This window comes from Lithobates pipiens, unplaced genomic scaffold (genome assembly GCF_037356315.1).
Source record: "Lithobates pipiens isolate NorthernLeopardFrog02 unplaced genomic scaffold, aLitPip1_a1.2 Scaffold_16, whole genome shotgun sequence".
Taxonomy (NCBI): domain Eukaryota; kingdom Metazoa; phylum Chordata; class Amphibia; order Anura; family Ranidae; genus Lithobates; species Lithobates pipiens.
In genome coordinates, this window is record NW_027507748.1 from 14,073,686 (window position 1) to 14,094,837 (window position 21,152).

At 43.1% G+C, this 21,152-nt stretch overlaps 1 protein-coding gene across 1 annotated transcript in view; it reads right to left on the minus strand.

Moving 5' to 3' along the window:
- The window catches only part of GPR156 (G protein-coupled receptor 156), a 68,951-nt gene extending 65,096 nt beyond the window's left edge, over nucleotides 1–3,855 (minus strand). Inside the window, exon 1 of the mRNA XM_077479596.1 lies at nucleotides 3,662–3,855. The gene's annotated coding sequence lies outside the window, so the exon portion shown is untranslated. The remainder of the gene's footprint in view (nucleotides 1–3,661) is intronic.
- Nucleotides 3,856–21,152: the final 17,297 nt, after the last annotated feature.

The window sequence follows — 21,152 nt, forward strand, 5'->3', positions numbered from 1 at the left end:
CTGTTTCTGTTTACATGATGATTGGACACGGCTGATCACATGGTAAAGAGCCTCCACCGATCACCGCGATAAGTGCCCCCACGGGCGTGCAGCGTCATGTTATCCTGAAGGACGTCATATGACGCCCAGTCAGGATAACAGAACCACTTCCCGGACGTCAATTTGCTATTGACCGGACGGGAAGTGGTTAATAATAAAAGTAAAATAGAACAAAACGTAGTCAAAACATAGCCAGAGTTCAGGAACCGGGATGGATAGTCAGAAAAGCCAAAACATCAGGGATGATCGTAATAAAACAGCAAGCAGGATCTGGAGCCAGAAGGGATGTCAGCCAAGCAAGTTTTTTTTTTTTTTTTTAAACAGGATTGCAGACGATCATCTTTATAAAGTTGACTAAGGCGAAGGCAGAGATCCTCTTGGCTGGACGACTTAAGTAGGCAGGGCTGACGAGCAGGATATCATCAACAGCTGAGTAACTGTGGAGAGATAGGAGCTGGCAATTAGCCGACAGCTGAACGGCCAGCACAGAGAAGGAAGGGCTGAGCCCTTCATGTTCTTCATGCATTATATTGTTTGTTATTATCATGCTGTGATAATGTTATATGTTTTTCTGTATAGGAGAGTCAACATTTGTTTACTCCATTTTTATATTTTTGCAATAAATAAAATGTTTCATTTTTTTTAATCAAATGGTTGTTATATCTTTGGCACCATAAAAATCCCCCCTTTTCCAGTTCTCCATATACATTTCCAGTAGGGTAGGGTACCCGGAGTAATTTCCCAGTTTGGCCACTAGATGATCCTTAGCCCATTGGCATTGCATTGGGTGGCTGATGAATCTATCAAGGTGGCCACTGGAGTTCCCCAGCGTTGGAGCGAGTGTGGTGACTTTGGTTGTCCCATGGGAGTTAATGCCAGCTTGGCGCGCCAGTGCAGGGGCACAAGGATAACAGGGCAGTAGTATAAATGGTCCTAGCGGGAAGCCGCTTGTTGGGATTTTTTATCAGAATACTAAGCCATCAATATGAAGCTAAGCCAATCACATGTATGGGGGGAAGCCGGGGTGGAAGATGTAGGACTATTCGGGATTTACTACTACTAACATTTGCTTTGTATTGGATGCTGAACTCAGGGCAACCACTCCTGTGAGCGTCTCCTCGCCTCTCTTCTCAATCGACATTTTTTCTCTGTTGCAACTATAAGGTATGTGCCGTCCCCCAAAGAAATCATGAAAATATCATAAATGTTTTAAAGCCGAAACCCTTGACACAAAAACTTTTTCTAAATAATTCCTTAATAGCCAGAAAGGACACAAATCCACTTTGCATTTGCACACTCAGATATTACCTTGTAAAATTAGCAGTGACATCATCACTGTACTGTCATCCTGGACAAGGAGAGAGAACAGAGCTGTGGGAGTGGCACAGCAGGCTCCACCCACTGCAGGCTGCCTGCAAAAAAAAAAAATACAGGACGGGGCGAGACAAGTCCGGTCACCCTGCACAAGGAGAGAGAGAGAGCAGAGCTGTGGGAGGGGACACAGCAGGCTCCACCCACTACAGGCTGCCTGTAGAAAACTACAGGAGGGGGGCGGAGACCAGACTAGTCACCCTGCACAAGGAGAGATAGCAGATCTGTGGGAGTGGCCTGGCAGGCTCCACCCACTACAGGCTGCCTGTAGAAAACTACAGGAGGGGGGCGGAGACCAGACCAGTCACCCTGCACAAGGAGAGAGAGCAGATCTGTGGGAGTGGCCTGGCAGGCTCCACCCACTACAGGCTGCCTGTAGAAAACTACAGGAGGGGGGCGGAGACAAGACCAGTCACCCTGCACAAGGAGAGGGAGCAGAGCTGTTGGAGGAGACCTAGCAGGCTCCAGCCACTACAGGCTGCCTGTAGAAAACTACAGGAGGGGCGGAGACAAGATCAGTCACCCTGCACAAGGAGAGGGAACAAAGCTGTGGGAGGGGACAAGCAGGCTCCACCCACTACAAAAAACTATAGGAGGGGGCAGAGACAAGATCAGACCCCTGCACAAGGAGAAAGAGCAGAGCTGTGGGAGGGGACAAGCAGGCTCCACCCACTACAAAAAACTATCAGAGGGGGCGGAGACAAGACCAGTAACCCTGCACAAGGAGAGAGAGCAGAGCTGTGGGAGGGGCCTAGCAGGCTCCACCCACTACAGGCTGCCTGCAGAAAACCACAGAAGGGGGAGGAGACAAGACCAGTCCCCCTGCACAAGGAGAGAGAGCAGGGCTGTGGGAGGGGACAAGCAGGCTCCACCCACTACAAAAAACTAACAGAGGGGGCGGAGACAAGACCAGTCACCCTGCACAAGGAGAGAGAGAGCAGAAGTGTGGGAGGGGACAAGCAGGCTCCACCCACTACAAAAAAACTGCCAGAGAGGGGCGGAGACAAGACCAGTCACCATGCACAAGGAGAGAGAGCAGAGCTGTGGGAGGGGACAAGCAGATCCCACCCACTACCAAAAACTACCAGAGGGGGCGGAGACAAGACCAGTCACCATGCACAAGGAGAGAAAGCAGAGCTGTGGGAGGGGCCAAGTAGGCTCCACCCTCTGCAGGCTGCCTGTAGAAAACTACAGGAGGGGGGCGGAGACAAGACCAGCCATCCTGCACAAGGGGAGAGAGCAGCAGTGAGAGGTCTTTATTACACATTGGATTACTGCACAGATCTGGAAGAAATACACAAAGCGCACCGAGATTCAAGAATACACATGACCAATGTATTTAGATGATATTTGCTTATCCCGGAGTTCACCTTTAACCCATTTGACGCCAACATAATACATATACGCGGCCTCACTGGACTGTGCTTTCCTTCTGTCGGGCCGCATATTTGTCCTGGGAGAGCGGCGCACAACCCGCTCCCAGCACAGAGACCGGAACCTCACAGAGAGCCCGGGGGGGGGCCCCGTATTAAAGATTGGGACCCGGGACTCCGGATTCCAGGTCACCTGATATGCTGAGGTAGCCTTTGATTGGTTGATCAGTCACTGTAAAGCGTTTCTCTCTCTCTGTGAATGGGGAGGAAAGATACATTGTATCCCTCTCTCTCTCTCTCTCTTTTTGCAGAGAGAGAAAAAAAAAGTGTGTGTAAAAAAATAATAATAATAAATAATAATAATAAAAATATTAAAAAATAAAGAAAAATACCTAGATCAAGGTTTGAGCTAGGCCAGTGCCAGGGTTAGTGTTTGAGTTAACGTCAGGGTCAAAGGTCAGAGTCAATATACTTTGGGCAGAATTTTATTTTTATTTATTTTTTTATTTATTTTTTATTTATTGTCAGTATCAGTGTGTTTTAGGTAGGACAAAAATATATATATATATATACAGCTAAATTTAAAAAAAATATATATATATTTTGGATCAGTTTTCTTTTGATTTAAAAAAAAAAAAAAAAATAACCTGGAGATATCCATTACCAGTTACTCAATTTGTCCTGAAAAAAAAAAAGCGGTATAATCCACCTGGATGCACAAAGTCGCTGTGACGATATGTACGGTTTTACTAACTCATGTCAAAGTTGCAAAATTGTGCTTAGGCATTAACATTTGTTTTACCCTTAGGTGCAAAGGGATTATCTGAGCAATTCACACATGACTCTGGGGGATATCAGCTCTGGGTTGTCTCTCTTACCTCCTGTCCTTGGCTGGTCTGCATGGCCGCAGTGCTCCGAGTATTATTCCGGGGTATTCCGGAGTGAAGGGGACGGGTCCTGCCAGCCCTCCCTGGTGTTGGCATCTTCCGTCGAGCCGATAGAAGTCCCAGCAGGAGATGCCAGGAGGCGGCGTCACATGTAACTCAGAGACACGTCACATGTGCAGACAATGCGGCTTCATTGCATGGCACGACCCCCCCAGACACCCACCGGGGGGGCCACATTAATGAACCTGTCATCTCAAACCTGTCCCGGCTCCACCAAGAACGCTGAGCTTCAATCATTCACCCCCGCCTGCAGATCTGGGCCCCCCCCCCCCTCATCTATGGGGATTTATAAGACTTGTGCCGCTTTACATACCAGACATCAAGTTGTGTGAGCTTAAAGGACACGTAATCCCCAACAATGAACGTCTCTCATCTGCGAAACCTCCCATTGGAAACGTTTCATCACATCTCTTCAATGAGAGCAAAAAAAATACCTGTTGATCCTGCCAGAAATCACTGCACTCCTATCAGTTACATTGCCCTTCTCGCGCGGCCCCCTGCACCACGCATCGGCACTGATCACAGATCCGGGTAAAGAGCCAATTATAGCTGATCACAGTGTAAACAGGATTTGCCAGTTATCGCCAATCCTCGCCCTCACCCTGACAGTGTCCTGATTATCAGTGCATTCCCAATAGTGCCCATCAGTGCTGCCTGTCAGAGCCTCTCAGTCCTACATATCAGTGCCCATCAGTGCCTCTTATCAGTGCCCATCAGTGCTGCCTGTCAGAGCCTCTCAGTCCTACATATCAGTGCCCATCAGTGCCTCTTATCAGTGCCCATCAGTGCTGCCTGTCAGAGCCTCTCAGTCCTACATATCAGTGCCCATCAGTGCCTCTTATCAGTGCCCATCAGTGCTGCCTGTCAGAGCTTCTCAGTGCTGCCTATCAGGGCCCATCAGTACTGCCTGTCAGAGCCTCTCCCCTTTAAAGTCCCCCTTACATCATGGTCCCCATCACAGTCCCCCCTACATCAGGGTCCCCATCAAAGTCCCCTTTACATCAGGGTCCACTTCAAAGTCCCCTTTACATCATGGTCTCCATCAAAGTCCCCCCTACATCAGGGTCCCCATCAAAGTCCCCCTTACATCATGGTCCCCATCAAAGTCCCCTTTACATCAGGGTCCACTTCAAAGTCCCCTTTACATCATGGTCTCCATCAAAGTCCCCTTTTACATCATGGTCTCCATCAAAGTCCCCTTTACATCATGGTCTCCATCAAAGTCCCCCTTACATCATGGCCTCCATCAAAGTCCCCTTTACATCATGGTCTCCATCAAAGTCCCCTTTACATCATGGTCTCCATCAAAGTCCCCCTTACATCATGGTCTCCATCAAAGTCCCCCTTACATCATGGTCTCCATCAAAGTCCCCCTTACATCATGGTCTCCATCAAAGTCCCCTTTACATCATGGTCTCCATCAAAGTCCCCCTTACATCATGGTCTCCATCAAAGTCCCCTTTACATCATGGTCTCCATCAAAGTCCCCTTTACATCATGGTCTCCATCAAAGTCCCCTTTACATCATGGTCTCCATCAAAGTCCCCTTTACATCATGGTCTCCATCAAAGTCCCCTTTACATCATGGTCTCCATCAAAGTCCCCTTTACATCATGGTCTCCATCAAAGTCCCCCTTACATCATGGTCTCCATCAAAGTCCCCCTTACATCATGGTCTCCATCAAAGTCCCCTTTACATCATGGTCTCCATCAAAGTCCCCCTAACATCGGGATCCACATCAAAGTCCCCCTTACATCATGGTCCCCATCAAAGTCCCCCTTACATCATGGTCCCCATCAAAGTCCCCCTTACATCATGGTCCCCATCAAAGTCCCCCTAACATCAGGGTCCACTTCAAAGTCCCCCTTACATCATGGTCCCCATCAAAGCCCCCCTTATATCAGAGTCCCCACCAAAGTCCCCCCTTACATCAGAGTCCCCATCAGAGCTCCATTAAGTCAGAGTCCCCATTGGGGTCCACTTTACCTGTGAGTCCTCCTTACATTAGAGGGCTACATAAAATCTTGCAGTGGGTCAGATTTGTCCTGCAGGCCGTAGTTTGGAGACCCCGGCAATGAGAAATGAGCCGGGGATTCATCCGGCATTGTGCACAGAGGATACTCAATAATGTTTGTTTTACAATTATATCAATAAATCTGTTGGATTTGATTTGAGATCCCGCTGATTCCCGAACCTGAATGAAGTTCCGATACAATGTAATGATATTTCTGAATGCTATGAATCTTATAATGTTTAGATTTGATGGAAGTAGCAATTCCTGGAAAGTTACAAATGTCTTTGATGATCTTTGAAGGATTTCTCTTCGGCATTTGGATTCCCAACCAGTCCACTTCTGGAGCCCAACCTGGAGGGATACAACGTAACGTAACCTCCAGAACCCAATTCGAGGAGTAAGAATCATTGGCACTAATAAGACTTTCCTCTTCTGCAGGCTCACGATAGTTCAGGAAAGAAGCCGGAAACACTGGAAATGCTAAAAGAACATCCAATTATTAGGAAACAAGAAGATACAAATCCAGTGAAGGAAGCCGAAACGCGTTAGACCCTTCACTGGATTTTTAACTCCTTTGTTTACTAATAAATGGAAGTTCTTCTAGCAGCATTTACCATGTTGCCTGCTTCTTGGACCAAAACCTAATTTTAGATGAAACGGAGAAGGATTAGACCCCCCTGTCAAGTTTTTATTGTTGTCTACGTCTTTGTTAGAGAGATTCATCCTCTCTATTTGTCCTGTTTATGAAAGCAAAAGAAAATCCAAAATATTGGGGTTAGCAGAGGGGAAATCCTCCAGTGGGGACACTAGTTTTGGTGACAACCAGGGATTTCCCTCACCTTGGAGGGATTTCCTCTCACTTCCTGTTTCTGCTATGGGACAGGAAGTGAGAGGAAAATTCCCCAGTGGGACACATTGGGGGGAAAAAAACCTGACAGGGGTTATAACCCTCACTTACACTTATCTAAAATGAAAAAAAAAAAAAGGTTTGCCTTTAATTTTCCTTTAACCACTTCCCGTCCGTCATATAGAAAAAAGACGGGCGCAAAGCGGTTGTATTATCCTGACTGGACGTTATAAGATGTCCAGCAGGATAAGCCGCTAGCACTGACAGGGGGGGGGGGGTCTGCGTTCATATTCCGCACATTGATTATCAGTGCAGATCCATCGAGGATGCCCACTGTAGACCACCAGGGATGCCCACTTGACACCACCAGGGATGCCCACTTGACACCACCAGGGATGCTCACTGGAGACCACCAGGGATGCCCACTTGACACCACCAGGGATGCCCACTTGACACCACCAGGGATGCTCACTGGAGACCACCAGGGATGCCCACTTGACACCACCAGGGATGCCCACTTGACACCCCCAGGGATGCTCACTGGAGACCACCAGGGATGCCCACTTGACACCACCAGGAATGCTCACTGGAGACCACCAGGTATGTCCACTAGAGCCCACTATTAGGGATGGCACTCTGTGCCCATCAGTGATGCCTGCCAGTGCCTCCTGATCAGTGCTGCCTATCAGTGCTGCCCATCAGTGCCACCTATAAGTGCCCACCAGTGCCACCTATCATTGCCACCTATGAGTGGCCATCAGTGCCACCTATCAGTACCCATCAGTGTCACCTATCATTGCCCATTAGTGCTGCATATCAGTGCCACCTATCAGTACCCATCTGTACGGCTTATCAGTGCCACCTATCAGTGCTGCATATAAGTGCTGCATTATCAGTTCCCATCGGTGCCACCTCATCAGTGCCAATCAGTACTGCCTCATCAGTGCCCGCCAGTGCAGCCTCATCAGTGATGGAGAAAACATACTCATTTACAAAGTTTTGTAACAGAAAACAAAGAAAAGCTTTTCGGTCTTTTTTTAATTTGTAGCACAAAAAATAAAAAACCCCCAGAGGTGATCAGATGCCACCAAAAGAAAGTTCTATTTGTGAGGAACAAATGATAAAAATTTCATTTGGGTACAGTGTTGCATGACCGCGCAATTGTCATTCAAAACGCAACAGCGCTGAAAGCTGAAAATGGTCCTGGGCAGGAAGGGGGTGAAAGTGCCTGGTATTGAAGGGGTTAAACCCCTCTTGACCAGAAGCTCTGATTGTGCCGGACTATGAGGAGTTAACATAGCGGGCCATTGGCTGCCCGCTCCAGGCTGTGTTTCGCCCTCTGGACGGTTCTCTTAGTAACACTAAACAATAGCATTGTTTACAGAGCGCAGGTCAGATCTCATTACAGGACGTCAATCAGCCACCTGCCAGACACAATAGACGGCAACACTTCAATGGCTGCGGGATAAACTGACACCCAACTGATCTCCGTCACCAGAACAACACAGCGCCACCGCATACACCGCACTGGCAGAACGGGCATCGGCCTAGGGCGCCGCTCTGCGGGGACACGGCTCTCCCCCCCCCCGGTACAGAGGGACGCTCTTCTTTTTAAACTCTTTTAAGTAAATGGATGACTCCAAATATACTGAGACTGGGAAGAGCAAGTTCCCGAATACCCGGCATTAAGTACACATAGAACTGAAAGGGTTAAAGGGATTTGTCACCCCCTCCGTTCCGTCCCTTTCAGTCTCCGTGATAATCGTCATCAGCACAAATAGAGGGGGTGAGCCCAGGGCTGGTGCAAGGATTTTTGACATGCTAAGCAAAACCTAATTTTACCGCCCCCCCCCCTTGCTCCACCCCTTTTGCCCTGCCCATGAATACCCACATTTTTAATGAAGTGCCCATCAAATGCAGCCTCACCAGCGCCCATCAAATGCAGCCCACCAGTGCCCATCAAATGCAGCCCACCAGTGCCCATCAAATGCAGCCTCACCAGTGCCCATCAAATGCAGCCTCACCAGCGCCCATCAAATGCACCCCTACCAGCGCCCATCAGATGCAGTACACCAGTGCCCATCATTGCAGCCTCGCCAGCTCCCATCAAATGCAGCCTCACCAGCGTCCATCAAATGCAGCCTCACCAGTGTCAATCAAATGCAGCCTCACCAGTGTCAATCAATGCAGCCTCACCAGTGCCCATCAATGCAGCCTCGCCAGCGCCCATTAAATGCAACCTACCAGCACCCCTGGAATGCAGCCTACCAATGTCCATCAATGCAGCCTCACCAGCGTCCATCAATGCAGCCTCACCAGCATACATCAAATGCAGCCTCGTCAGGGCCCATCAATGCAGCTTCACCAGTATCCATCAATGCAGCCTCACCAGCACCCATCAAATGCAGCCTCACCAGCTCCCATTAAATGCAGCCTCACCAGTGTCCATCATGCAGCCTACCAGGGCCCATCAATGAATGTTTTCTTGCTTGCTTCCATTCATTCAGGAGTCGGGACATGGACACAGTCCTCTGCAAACAGAGCAGCGGCTGCCTGCTGATGCTGAGACTTAGTTGCTTGCTGCAGAGAGAAGAGAATAGGAACACCAGGGCTCAGGCGCCCTAGGCAACGGTGCGCCCTAGACAGCTGCCTAGTTTGCCTAGTGGTAGCACCAGCCCTGGATGAACCTTCCCACTATCCCTGTGCTGAGTTCCCGGGTCTGTACACTTGCTGCGCCCATTATGAGGGGTTCCCACCATCCCTGGGCTGAGTTCCCGGGTCTGTACACTTGCTGCGCCCATTATGAGGGGTTCCCACCATCCCTGTGCTGAGTTCCCGGGTCTGTACACTTGCTGCGCCCATTATGAGGGGTTCCCACCATCCCTGTGCTGAGTTCCCGGGTCTGTACACTTGCTGCGCCCATTATGAGGGGTTCCCACCATCCCTGTGCTGAGTTCCCGGGTCTGTACACTTGCTGCGCCCATTATGAGGGGTTCCCACCATCCCTGTGCTGAGTTCCCGGGTCTGTACACCCGCTGTGCCCATTATGAGGGGTTCCCACCATCCCTGTGCTGAGTTCCCAGGTCTGTACACCCGCTGTGCCCATTATGAGGGGTTCCCACCATCCCTGTGCTGAGTTCCCGGGTCTGTACACCCGCTGTGCCCATTATGAGGGGTTCCCACCATCCCTGTGCTGAGTTCCCGGGTCTGTACACCCGCTGTGCCCATTATGAGGGGTTCCCACCATCCCTGTGCTGAGTTCCCGGGTCTGTACACCTGCTGTGCCCATTATAAGGGGTTTCCACCATTTAGAATACTAATAAAAGTTGATAGGGGATCTCCATGACATGTGATCTCAGCAGTATAAGTCCCGGATTGCTGACCCTCCGCACACCAGATGTGATCAATGTAATTGTAGACGATGGAGCGCTGCCGGCTTCTTGTATAATAGTCTTCTCCTTAGAGGACAATCGTACTCTGAGATCACTCTGCTTCTATTATTACACTTACAGACCAAGAAATATCCAAAATACCCCCCATTACCATTCGTTCCCTGTCAGAGGTTCATTTCATAGGTTCAGACTGATGTAAACAGCACTATATATATATATATATTTATATTTATCCAGTCTGCACCGGTGAGGAAGATAATGTATCTGATTCGGTGTCTTCAGTGCCGGCAGCCATAAAGGAGGATGGCTTCTTTGTTCTTCTCCCTCTTCTGTGGTGTCCTTCTCCCTATACCCTTCAGTGCAGACTGGCAGAGTGTAAACAAAGCAATGAGTTCTGTACATTAGTTACTACTGACCCCTGCACTCTGTGTATTACTTACTGCTGACTCCTGCACTCTGTGTATTACTTACTACTGACCCCTGCACTCTGTGTATTACTTACTACTGACCCCTGCACTCTGTGTATTACTTACTACTGATCCCTGCACTCTGTGTATTACTTACTACTGACCCCTGCACTCTGTGTATTACTTCCTACTGATCCCTGCACCTTGTGTATTACTCACTACTGACCCCTGCACTCTGTGTATTACTTACTACTGATCCCTGCACCTTGTGTATTACTCACTACTGACCCCTGCACTCTGTGTATTACTTACTGCTGACTCCTGTGCTCTGTGTATTACTTACTGCTGACTCCTGTGCTCTGTGTATTACTTCCTACTGATCCCTGCACTCTGTGTATTACTTACTGCTGACTCCTGTGCTCTGTGTATTACTTACTACTGACCCCTGCACTCTGTGTATTACTTACTACTGACCCCTGCACTCTGTGTATTACTTACTGCTGACTCCTGTGCTCTGTGTATTACTTACTACTGATCCCTACACTCTGTGTATTACTTACTACTGATCTCTGCACTCTGTGTATTACTACTGACCCCTGCACTCTGTGTATTACTACTGATCCCTGCACTCTGTGTATTACTTACTACTGACCCCTGCACTCTGTGTATTACTTACTGCTAACCCCTGCACTCTGTGTATTACCTACTACTGACAACTGCACTCTGTGTATTACTTACTACTGATCCCTGCACTCTGTGTGTTACTTACTACTGACCCCTGCACTCTGTGTATTACTTACTACTGACCCCTGCACTCTGTGTATTACTCACCGCTGACTCCTGTGCTCTATGTATTACTTAATACTGACCCCTGCACTCTGTGTATTACTACTGACCCCAGCACCCTGTGTATTACTTACTACTGATCCCTGCACTCTGTGTATTACTTACTACTGACCCTTTTACTCTGTGTATTACTTACTACTGATCCCTGCACTCTGTGTATTGCTTACTACTGACCCTTGCACTCTGTGTATTACTCACTACTGACCCCTACTGATCCCTGCACTCTGTGTATTACTTACTACTGACCCCTGCACTCTGTGTATTACTTACTGCTGACTCCTGTGCTCTGTGTATTACTCACTACTGACCCCTGCACTCTGTGTATTACTTACTACTGACCCCTGCACTCTGTGTATTACTTACTGCTGACTCCTGTGCTCTGTGTATTACTTAATACTGACCCCTGCACTCTGTGTATTACTACTGATCCCTGCACTCTGTGTATTACTCACTACTGACCCCTGCACTCTGTGTATTACTCACTACTGACCCCTGTGCTCTGTGTATTTGTGCAGCGCATTTTTTGGGGAAAAGGTGCACTTCACTGAATTAACAAAAACTTAAAAAAAAAAAAGTAAAGTTAGCTCAGTTTTTTTTTTTTTTATGTGAAAGATGATGTTACGCCGAGTAAATGGATACCCAACATCTTACACTTTAAAATTGCGCACACTCGTGAAATGGCGCCAGACTACGGTACTTCTCCATAGGCGACGCTTTAAAACATTTTTAGCGGATACCAGTTTAGAGTTACATAGGAGGTCTAGCGCTAGAATTATTGCTCTTGCTCTAACGGTCATGGCGATACCTCACATGGGTGGTTTGAACACCGTTTACATTGCGCGACTTACGTATGCGTTTTCTTTGGTACGCAGGGACGGGGGGCACTTTACATTTTTTTTTTTTTTCTTCTTTTTTTTTTTTTTATGCTGTCCCTTTAAAAAAAATTAAAATAAAAAAAATCTGATCACTTTTATTGCTGCCACAAGAAATGTAAACATCCCGTGTGACAGTGATAGGCGGTGACAGGTACTCTTTATGGAGGGATCTATAAGACCCCAAACCCCTCCTCCGCACTTCAAAGTATTCAAAATTGCCAAAATCTGCGTTTTTAAAAACTGGATTTTTTTCAAATTGGCGCCGTTGGCGAATATGCGAAAGCGAAAAGTGACACCAATGATGGGGCACTATTCCTCCCACTGACACCAATGATAGGGCACTATTCCTCCCACTGACACCAATGATGGGTCACTATTCCTCCCACTGACACTAATGATGGGGCACTATTCCTCCCACTGACACTAATGATGGGGCACTATTCCTCCCACTGACACTAATGATGGGGCACTATTCCTCCCACTGACACTAATGATGGGGCACTATTCCTCCCACTGATACCAATGATGGGGCACTATTCCTCCCACTGATACCAATGATGGGGCACTATTCCTCCCACTGATACCAATGATGGGGCACTATTCCTCCCACTGATAGCAATGATGGGGCACTATTCCTCCCACTGATACCAATGATGGGGCACTATTCCTCCCACTGACACTAATGATGGGCACTATTCCTCCCACTGACACCAATGATGGGGCACTATTCCTCCCACTGACACCAATGATGGGGCACTATTCCTCCCACTGACACCAATGATGGGGCACTATTCCTCCCACTGATACCAATGATGGGGCACTATTCCTCCCACTGACACGAATGATGGGGCACTATTCCTCCCACTGACACCAATGTTGGGGCACTATTCCCCCCACTGACACCAATGATGGGGCACTATTCCTCCCACTGACACCAATGATGGGGCACTATTCCTCCCACTGATACCAATGATGGGGCACTATTCCTCCCACTGATACCAATGATGGAGCACTATTCCTCCCACTGACACCAATGATGGGGCACTATTCCTCCCACTGATACCAATGATGGGGCACTATTCCTCCCACTGATACCAATGATGGGGCACTATTCCTCCCACTGACACCAATGATGGGGCACTATTCCTCCCACTGATACCAATGATGGGGCACTATTCCTCCCACTGATACCAATGATGGGGCACTATTCCTCCCACTGACACCAAAGGGTCTGAAGGATCCTAAACTGGTCCTTTGTTGAGAAAGTTTGGAGACCCCGCACCCCCCCCCCCCCCCTCCCAGATCTATGGGGTAAAAAAACACCCAATTCTGCTTCAGAAGTGGTTCCTTTTTGTAGTGTCAGGTGTTGAGCTACAGGGACCCGAGCCTGTATGTGAATGCCTCCCCCCTCCCCCCATTTATAAATTTGGGGTTTTCTTTGTTATGTGTTTCGGATGTCAGATGCGGGGGTGTGATGTGAGGGCCGTTCTCTCTTCCTATGATACTTATTTTGCAACATTGTTTTACTATTATTATCATTATATTATTATTAATCAGTATATATATATAATTATTAGACATGATTTATATATTATTATTATTATTAGATGGGATTTATATAGTATTATTATTAAGTGTTCTTTTTTTTTTTTTTTTTTTATATTCTTTATTCAAAACTTTTTTACATTGTTTACAAACATAGATATAAAAACAATTTTATGGTTCTGATATATTCGTGTAGGCTTTTTAACGATAGACATTTTCTTATTCCTTTTAATTTATCCTCTTTATTGCACATACCCTTTCTTTCGCTTAAAAAAAATAAAAATAAAATAATAATTATTAAGTGTTCTTGCATAGCAAAACCACTTACTGTTATCTCACATATATATTATTATTATTATTATTATAGCCAAATTTACCACCCTAACTCCTCCCACAGCTTTTACACTACATAGACAGTAATATACCGAAACGTGTGGATTGTTTCCAATTGGTGTTACTATTACTTTGTGGAACGTTTTTGCCAAATGGTTCACGAAATATCGTCGTTTATTTGCGGCAAAATTTGTCCCATAGGAATGAATGGCGAAATGTTGAAAACTAGAGTGGGAGGTGACAAAAGCTGGCAACCCCCCCCCATGATCAGCCAAAACATTATGACCACCACATGATCAGCCAAAACATTATGACCACCACATGATCAGCCAAATAATTTATGACCGCCCCATGATCAGGCAAAACATTATGACCACCCATTGAAAAAAAAAAAAATTATAAAAAAAAAAATAATAATTTTTGAAAAAAAAAATCGTTTAAAAAAATAATTTTTGAAAAAAATGTTCATCTCTTTCAGCTAATGGTGGGACTTCTTCAACTTTTTTACTACTATTTATAGTTTTTAAAATAGTCAGCTTTTTAACACTTTTCACAGTTACTCCAGCCACCCCAACCACACAACAGCTACTCAAGCCACTCCACCCAGTTACTCCGCCCACTCCAGTAGGTGGAGGCAAGAACACTTCACACAATTTCCCCCAGAAATTGTAGCTTTTCTAGTTATTTTTTATTACACAGGATTTATATTATTATATTATTATTATTATTATTATTATTATTATTATTATTGTTATTATTCAGGATCTATATATTATTATTATTATTAGACAGGATTTATATATTATTATTATTAGACAGGATTAGAATATTATTATTATACAGGGTTAATATATTATTATTATTATTATAAAGGATTTATATATTATTATCATTAGACAGAATTAGTATATTATTATTATTATTATTAGTATTATTATATAGGATTTATATATTATTATTATTATACAGGATTAGTATATTATACAGGATTTATATAGTAATATTATTATTATTATACAGGATTAGTATATTATTATTATACATGATTTATATAGTATTATTATTATTATTATTATTATTATTATTATTATTATTATTATTATTATACATGCTCTATATATTATTACTATTATTATACAGGATTAGTATATTATTATTATACAGGATTTATATATTATTATTATTATTATTATTGTTATACAGGATTTATATATTATTATTATTATATAGGATTAGTATATTATTATTATTATACAGGATTTAGTAATATTATTATTATACAGGATTAGTATATTATCATTATTATACATGATTTATATAGTAATATTATTATTATTACAGGATTTATATATTATTAGACAGGATTAGTATATTATTATTAGTAGTAGTAGTATTATTATACAGGATTTATATATTAATATTATTATACAGGATTAGTATATTATACAGGATTTATATAGTAATATTATTATTATTATACAGGATTAGTATATTATTATTATTATACATGATTTATATAGTATTATTATTATTATTATTATTATTATTATTATTATTATTATACATGTTCTATATATTATTACTATTATTATACAGAATTAGTATATTATTATTATACAGGATTTATATATTATTATTATTATTATACAGGATTTATATATTATTATTATTATATAGGATTAGTATATTATTATTATACATGGTTTATATATTATTATTATTATACAGGATTTATATATTATTACTATTATTATACAGGATTAGTATATTATTATTATACAGGATTTATATATTATTATTATACAGGATTTATATATTATTATTATACAGGATTAGTATATTATTATTATACAGGATTTATATATTATTATTATACAGGATTTATATATTATTATTATACGGGATTTATATATTATTATTATACGGGATTTATATATTATTATTATACAGGATTTATATATTATTATTATACGGGATTTATATATTATTATTATACGGGATTTATATAGCGTCAGCAGTTTGCGCAGCGTTTTACAACATGAGAGCAGACAGAACAGTTACAATACAATTCATATAATAAATAATATTTCGATCGTGCAGCGATAACTTACCGGGATGTGGCGGCGCTGAGTGATGCCCCCGGGGTACAATCCGCCCGTCCCGCTGTCACATCCCATTGTCTGCCCCTCCGGCGCGCTCAGGGGCTCCGCATTGTCCTGCGGTCAGACGATGCGGCGCGAGGACGCGGACCGGGGATAAGGTTACAGGTAAGCGTGCCGATGTCTCCGGCAGGTAATGTGAGCCTCGGCTCTCCATCCAGCTCCTCATCTCCAAATCCTCCCTCCGGGGACACGCCCTGCTACCTGCGGGAGGGACGGCCGGGGTGTTGATGTCGCCCTGGAGACCTCGCCGCTGTCACCCACCTGAAGCCGGTGACAGGGATGGGACGAGTGACAGACGGGATCCTGTCTAGCAGGTCCGGGGTGATTGACGACTCTCCGCAGAGATCACACAACAAAACACCGCCGGAGTGTATCTAAAACCCCCGGCGTGGATCGCAGCTCACCTGAGAACATTCGTCCTGTGAAGCCACATGTACATTCGTTCTGTGCGAATCGGGCAAAATTAAATGTTACAAGGCTATTTCCTCTCCAGGTCGAATATTCTTCATTCATAAGAAAAGAGCAAATCAGAAAAAATACTGAGCACTGGACCAGCACTCACTTTCTACTTATGACCCAAACTGATAGGCAGTAGATAGGTCAAGCAGGATAATCGTTTCTAGAAATAAAGTTCATCGAGAAAATACCACATTATGGCCACTAGATGGCACTGATGATCCCAGGGAATCAATACTTATTTTCTAGATTCATCGGCTCCATCTAATGGTCATAATATGGTATTTTCCTGATTCATATTTCTAAAGGAGGTCGAATGTTATGCATTCATGTTACTAGAGTATTTCCTCTACAGGTCGAATATTCTTCATTCATAAGAAAAGAGTGAATTAAAAAAAAAATACTGAGCACTGGACCAGCACTCACTTTCTACCTATGACCCAAACTGATATGCAGCTGATAGGTCAAGCAGGATAATCGTTTCTAAGAATAGGTTGGATGAAGAAAATACTGCATTATGGTCACATGGAGATGATGATTATAGGGAAACAATAATTATTTCCTATGATTGTCAGCTCCATCTAGTGGTCATAAGGCGGCATTTTTCCTGATTCACATCTCCTTATGAGGTCGAATGTTATGCATTCATGTTACCAGACTATTTTCTCTCCAGGTGGAATATTATTCATTCATAAGAAAAGCGTGAACAAGAACAAATAGTGACCACTGGACAGGCTAATCATTTCTGAGAATAGCATGAATCCGGAGTATACTGCATTATGACCACTAATGGAGCTGATGACCTTAGGAAATCAATACTTATTTTCTAGGATCATCAGCTCCATCTAGTGGCCATAATGTGGTATTTTCCTGATTTGCATTTCTATAGGAGGTCGAATGTTATGCATTCATGTTACTAGGCTATTTTCTCTCCAGGTTGAATACTACTCATTCATAAGAGAATGAATCAGAAAAAAAAATCAAAACTTATTTCCTAGGATCTCAGCTCCATCTAGTGGTCATAATGCAACATTTTCCCTGAATTCCTTATGAGGTTGAATGTTATGCATTCATGTTCCTAGAGTATTATGGTCACTACATGGAGATGATGATTATAGGGAATCAATACTTATTTCCTATGATCGTGAGCTCCATCTATTGGTCATAATGTGCCATTTTCCCTGATTCACATCTCCTTATGGAGTCGAATGTTATGCATTCATGTTCCTAGACTATTATGGTCACCACATGGAAATGATGATTATAGGGAAACAATACTTATTTCCTATGATCGTGAGCTCCATCTAGTGGTCATAATCCGGCATTTTCCCTAATTCACATTTCCTTATGAGGTCGAATGTTATGCATTCATGTTACTAAACTATTATGGTCACTACATGGAGATGATGATTATAGGGAATCAGTACTTATTTCCTATGATCGTCAGCTCCATCTAGTGGTCATAATGCGGCATTTTCCCTGATTAACATCGCCTTATGAGGTTGAATGTTATGCATTCGTGTTACTAGACTATTTTTCTCTCCAGGTTGAATATTATTGAGTCATAAGAAAAGAGTGAAACAGAACAAATACTGAGCACTGGACAGGCTAATCATTTCTGGGAACAGCACGAATCCGGAGAATGCCGCATTATGGCCACTAGATGGAGCCGATGATTATAGGGAATCGATACTTATTTCCTATTATCTTCAGCTCCATCTAGTGGTCATAATGCAGTATTTTCATGATTTACATTTCTTTATGAGGTCGAAAATAGTGACCGGTGAATCAGAAAAATACTCAAAAAGCTTTATACTTTAAGTTAATCAAGAAAATACCACATTATGGCCACTAGATGGCACTGATGATCCCAGGGAATCAGTACTTATTTTCTAGATTCATCAGTGGTCGGTATTTTTTTTCTGATTCATTCTTTTCTCATGAATAAATAATTTTCGACCTGGATGGAAAATAGTCCAGTAACATGAATGCATAACATTTAACCTTATATGGCAATGTGAATCAGGAAGATACCGCATTATGACCACTAGAGGGAGCCGATGATCTTAGAAAATAAGTATTGATATCCTAAGATCATCAGCTCCATTTAGTGGTCATAATATGGAATTTCCTGATTTGTATTTCTATAGGAGGTTGAATGTTATGCATTCATATTTTCTGGACTATTTTCCCTCTGGGTCGAATATTCTTCATTCATAAGAAAAGAGTGAATTAAAAAAAAAAATACTGACCACTGGACCAGAACTCACCTTTTACATATGACCCAAACTGATATGCATTTGATCGGTCAAGCAAGTTAATCATATCTAGGAATAAAATGAATCATGGAAACACCGCATTTTGGCCACTAGATGGAGCCGATGATCTTAGGAAATTAATACTTATTTTCTAGGATCATCTGCTCCATCTAGTGGTCATAATGCTGTATCGTCCTGATTCACTTTGCTATATGAGGTTAAATGTTATGCATTCATGTTACTGGACTATTTTCTGTCCAGGTCGAATATTATTTATTCATAAGAAAAGAATGAATCAGAAAAAAAAAATACTGACCACTGATGAGTCTAGAAAATAAGTATTGATTCCCTGGGATCATCAGCGCCATCTAATGGCCATAATGTGGTATTCTCCGGATTCATGCTATTCTCAGAAATTATTAGTCTGTCCAGTGGTCAGTATTTGTTCTGATTCACTCTTTTCTTATGACTGAATAATATTCCACCTGTGGAGAAAATAGCCTAGTAATATGAATGCATAACATTCAACCTCATTAAGGAGCTGTGAATCAGGAAAATGCTGCATTATGACCACTAGATGGAGCTGACGATCATAGGAAATAAGTATTGTTTCCCTATAGTCATCATCTCCATGTAGTGCCCATAATAGTCTAGGAACATGAATGCATAACATTCGACCTAATAAGGAGATGTGAATCAGGAAAATGCTGCATTATGACCACTAGATGGAGCTGACGATCATAGGAAATAAGTATTGTTTCCCTATAGTCATCATCTCCATGTAGTGCCCATAATAGTCTAGGAACATGAATGCATAACATTCGACCTCATAAGGAGATGTGAATCAGGAAAATACATTGGACTATTTTCTGTCCAGGTCGAATATTATTTATTTAGAAGAAAAGAATGAATCAGGAAAAAAATACTGACCACTGATGAATCTAGAAAATAAGTATTGATTCCCTGGGATCATCAGTGCCATCTAGTGGCCATAATGTGGTATTCTCCGGATTCATGCTATTCTCAGAAATGATTAGTCTGTCCAGTGATCAGTATTTGTTCCGATTCACACTTTTCTTATGACAGAATAATATTCCACCTGGAGAGAAAATAGACTAGTAATATGAATGCATAACATTCGACCTCATAAGGAGATGTGAATCAGGAAAATGCCGCATTATGACCACTAGATGGAGCTGACGATCCTAGGAAATAAGTATTGATTCCCTATAATCATCATCTCCATGTAGTGACCTTAATAGTCTGGTAACATGAATGCATAACATTCGACCTCATAAGGAGATGTGAATCAGGAAAATACATCATTATGACCACTAGATGGAACCGATGATCCTAGGAAATAAGTATTCACCTTCTACATATGACACAAACTGATATGAGGTAGATAGGTCAAGTAGGCTAATCATTTCTAAGAATAGCACGAGTCAAGAAAATGCCACATTGTGGTCACTAGATGGAGCCGGCGATCCTAGAAAATAAGTATTCATTCCCTGGGGATCATCAGCTCCATCTAGTGGCCATAACGTGGGATTTTCCTGAGTTACATTTCTATAGGAGGTCGAATGTTATGCATTCATGTTACTAGGCTATTTTCTCTGCAGGTTGAATATTACTCATTTATAAGAAAAGAATGAATCAGAAAAAAAAAAAAAAACGTATTTCCTGGGATCATCAGCTCCATCTAGTGGCCATAATGTGGTATTTTCTTGGTTTATTCTATTCTTAGAAACGATTAGCCTGCTCGACCGATCAACTGCATATCAGTTTGTGCCGTATGTAGAAGGTTGAGTGCTGGTCCAGCGCTCAGCATTTTTTTCAGATCCGCGCTTTTCTAATGAATAAATAACATTCGACCTGGAGAAAAAAATAGTTTAATAATATGAATGCATAACATTCGACCTTCATACAGAAATGTGAACCAGGAAAATACCGCACGATGGCCACTAGATGGAGTTCACGATCATAAGAATTAAGTATTGATTCCCTGGGATCATCAGCTCCATCTAGTGGTCATGATGCGGTATTGCCCTGATTCACTCTATTCTTAGAAATGAGGAAACATCTGACCTGGAGGGAAAATATACAGGTAACATTTGATTGACCTCCAGAAGATTTACCCCCCTTCCTGACCAGGCCATTTTTTTTTTGCGATTCGGCACTGGGTTACTTTAACTGACAATTGCGCGGTCAGGCGACGCTGTACCCCAAAAAAATAATTTAGGCCAATGTGTGTTCTTCTACATATTTTTGGTAAAAAATAAAATA